Source organism: Passer domesticus, chromosome 5 (genome assembly GCF_036417665.1).
Source record: "Passer domesticus isolate bPasDom1 chromosome 5, bPasDom1.hap1, whole genome shotgun sequence".
In the NCBI taxonomy this organism is placed as follows: Eukaryota; Metazoa; Chordata; class Aves; order Passeriformes; family Passeridae; genus Passer; species Passer domesticus.
The window spans coordinates 23577559-23581914 of record NC_087478.1 but is presented as its reverse complement, the minus strand read 5'-3'; positions in this window follow the sequence as shown (position 1 = coordinate 23581914).

Genomic DNA, 4356 nt, shown 5'->3' with positions numbered 1-4356 from the left:
GTATGGAAACTTACTATAATAAGCTTTTCAAGGAACAAGAAGTGCATCTCTGGTTTTACTTAGTATTTTTCTGGTACCATGCATTTAATTTCTTATCATTTATAATACATTTTGAGTAAGTGTTTGAGTAGGCGTTGAGTAGGGGTTTTTGCCCAAGTAAATTTACCTCTATTAGAGATTTAATAATGCAGGAACCTTCTTCAGGTTGTAACTACACGTTGTAACAGGGACTGAGAATCAGAGATTAAATAATAGAATTAGCTCCCTTCTCCAGTACATCATATCTGAATTATATCCAATAATTGACTTAGAAACCTAAAAACAAGTGACATGCTTAGTTTCTATGCTAGGTGACCTAAGGCACATAGAGGTCATGGAGCAGTCCCATAACTTAGAACAGACTCCAAGCCATGAAGCACACTGAGCAAAAAAGAAATTATAGTCAGCAAACAGCTGTCTCCCAACTTAGCTGAATCACCCATACTTGATAGAAAATATCTCTGCTTGTTAGGAAACAGAGACTCCTTCTATGCCAATTCTTTCAAAGAAAAGAGCACGGCCTACTCTTTCCTTACAGAAGAGGTTTTTCTTATATTGTTTTCTCCCCTTTTCTTTATGCTCCTAAAACTGTCCACAAAGTGGAAAAGTTCAAGTTCCTCTTCTGGTTGAAGGAAGTTTTGATTTTCTCAGCAAGTGTCATAATCATTAAGCTACACCACATTTTTCTACCATTTTGCTTTGCCACTGTTTCAAGAACTGAAACGTCCCAGGCACAGTGTTAAGTGTTCTTTGGATAACAAGCCCTCATCTGTAAAACTGTAAGTTCACCCAAGATCTGGCCAGTGTAGGCCTTGGGAGTGCATAGCCACACAGACAGATCCACTCTGTCACAGCACTTTTCCTCTTATGTACAGTGGAACTACTTTAAAAGCACAGTTAATACAATGTAGCCAAAGTCTGGTAGGTAGGCCACAGTCCTAAAGATGGAAGCTGTAGTTTGATTCCCCATCACGCTGATGAAATCTTAAGACTTTGTATGCTGACTTGGGGGAAGGTTCAATATCTACTCATGCTTTATAGAAAAAGTGGAGCAGAGCCTCTTCTTTCTACATTCTTTTAAAAAGGCAATGGCTGTTACCAAGGCTCTTAACTCAGCCTCTATTTTGTGCATGGTTGGAAACTTCCTAACATAAGAAGCCTGAAATGCTTTTTCAAAACTAAATTAGTGTGTTAAGCCACTTTGAAGCAAGACAGACTCCTTATATTTATATCACACTTCAGACTGTATTTACAGAAAAAGATCTTAAAAGCACAGTGTCATTTCTTCTAACATATAAAGCACTGAGAAAACAGCAAAACTAGAATTTAACTGGAAGCTAGTCTCAAGTATTTGTTTGAAAAGTTTAAACAGAAGAACTGTTTATTAAATAACAGCTTTACTGGAAACAAATTTTCAGCACTGCTCAGTTATGATACCTTCCATCTGAGGATGGACATATAAATCACCTATATAATCTACATATCTAATGTTTGGAGAAATGTAGTTACATTTATCGTTGTAGTATCTGAGTGCAAAGAAAATTGTAAAACCAGGACAATTATCTGACAGACCATCCACTCTCTGCTGTCCTTGTTCCCAGAAATGTATATGGCAGAAGTATTAGCCTTTTCCCGTCTGCCTGTTGGCTTCATGAACATTGCTGTGGGAAAGTTAGTGCTGGGATAGATCATGCTCTTATACTATACTGTAAATAATAATAATACTAATATTTAAAACATGTATTGGATATTTCTCAGACTGTTATAATAAAGCCTAGGTCTGTGCCCTGGCATGTCAATGTTGTTCTCCTGGCAACTTCAGAATCTTTAAGTAGAAGAGTCATACAGGATCATATTCATGGAATAGGCAAATTAAAGCCATAGAAAACACAGAAAACAGTTACGATCTTAAAATGCATCCTTTATTGATCTAGGTCTCAGGGAAAGTGCGTTCCAACAGCAACCTGCTGGTTTGCAAACCAGGTGTTTTATATTACTGTCTGCATTTTTCCTTAGATAGATGGATTTGTAGGCTTCATATGTGAATCTGCAGATAGGAGAGTCATTAAAAGATTACTATAGTCTGGCACTAGATGAAATATGAAATATGACATATTTCACAATTGAAATATGCACAAATCACAACCAGAGCATCTCCAACTCAAGAAGTTTATGAAAAATATAAGCAAATGAAATTATTATTATTAACTAGCAGTGTTATAGCTTAGTAGGGAAAAAAAAGAAAAATTAAATTATCAAAACCATTACTATACTATTATACCCAGAAAGATAAGGATAAGCAAAATACACTTAAGCCATACAAGATTTTCTTTCACTTCTTTTTTGTTTCCTAGAATGCAAATATGGTCCTACATCCATTCCCAAATGAAAAGCATGCAATGATGACTATGATGGTTTAATTTCTCTGCTTAGTATGGTCAAAAATACCTATCTAGTCCTCGTAATTGTTGGCATTCAACAGCACATTTACTGAACAGGAATAATCTCCTGATTACTCCTTTGATCTTAGCCTGAGGAAGTTATGAGGCTTGATGGTATTCAAACTATAGGGTCCCAGGTACACCAACATCAGGCACTTTTAACTTCCCCTTCTCTTTCAGCCCCCAAACCACCAGGAATTAACCACTAAACCAAACAAAACAGAGTGAGAACCAGAAATGAAAACCAAAATGTCAAACCCAACCAAACAAAATACATGCAACAGTTCCTATTGTTCACTTCTAAATACAGCAGCATTACTTGGTAAACTGTGTTCTGTCTTTTTTCTTTTCTAATGATACAGCTTGACCCCACCCTCTCTTAGTTTTTATTGAACTTCTTGGTCAAGATCTGCTGCACAGATTTACCTACAGGAGCTGTTGGCCCATGCCATACACCACGATGCCAGTCCTAGCAGAAAAGTCAGTTTTGCTTTTATTTGCTAACAGACAACAAACAAACAAAAACATTTTTGCTTTGTTGCAAACATCTTTCAACAAGTGGTGTCAGACAAAAAAAATTAAATGCTGAAATATAAGTATCTCTGGCCTCTGGGGAAGAAACAAAATTACCCAAGATCTACTTGAGAAAAGCTGGTAACTAGATTCTGCAAATGAATGAAAAAAAAAATCTAACAAAATTTTCACCATCACTTCCTAGGGTAGCTATAAAGTCTGTATGAATGCTTGTTACTTTTTCCAAATATAAAAGAAATATGAAACATTAAAATATTTATGGAAGTATTCAGTCTTGCAAATGCTTCAATTTTTTGTCATTTTGCATTACGCATACATTATAGGTAAAATACAATTTATATTATCAGTTCCATCCCCGGACTGAAGACTGCATACGTGTTTGAAGACTGGGATCAGAGTTCAACTTCTTCTCCGGCAGGCAGGAAGGGAGAGTCTGGGAGCCAGCCCTTGGGGCACAGCCCTGCCCAGGAAGTCGCTAGGAATTCGGGAGCAGGCTCGGCCAGGCGGGCCACGGTAGAACTTTGCCCCTGCTGCCTCCTGCTCCTCCGCAAGTCAATAAACCACAGAATTGGCAGGGTTGGTAGGGACCTCTGGGGATTATCCAGCCCAATTTCCCTGACAAGGCTGGGTCACGTAGAGAAGGTGGCACAGGAACGTGGCCCGGTGGAATGTCTCCAGAGAGGGAGACTCCACGACCTCCCTGGGCAGCCTGTTCCAGTGCTCTGTTATCCTCCAAGTGACTAAGTTATTCCTTGCGTTGAGGTGAAACATTTTGTAGTTTAGTTTATAGCCACTGCTCGTCATTCTGTCACTGGGCACCACTGAGAAGAGCCTGACACGATCCAGCTGACAGCCGCCTTCCAGATATTTATATGCATTCATGGGATCCCCTCGCAGTGGTCTCTAGACTAAACAGGCCCAGCTGCTGCAGTCTCTCCTCATAAAAGAGATGCTCCAGACCCCAAATAACCTTTGTGGCCCTCACTGGACCCTCTCCTGTAGCTCTTTGTCTCTCTTGTGCTGAGGAGCCCAGAACTGAGCCCAGCGCTGCAGATGCCGCCTCCCTAGGGCCGAGCAGAGGGGCAGGAGCACCTGCTGGCCATGCTCCTCCCGATGCAGCCCAGGTTACCACTGGCCCTCCTGGCCTCGAGGGCACACTCGCGTTATAGCCCAGGATTTCCTCTTTTCTCAGCTTCAGGAGGCTCCGCATTTGCAGCGGTCCGTACCCGCCGGCTGCAGCACCGGCCCCGCGCCCTCACCTCCCGCCCCGGCGGGGCTGACTCACGGCCGGGCCGGGCGGGGCCGGGCGGGGCCGGGATTGGCTGCCGGGCCGGCGGCGGCC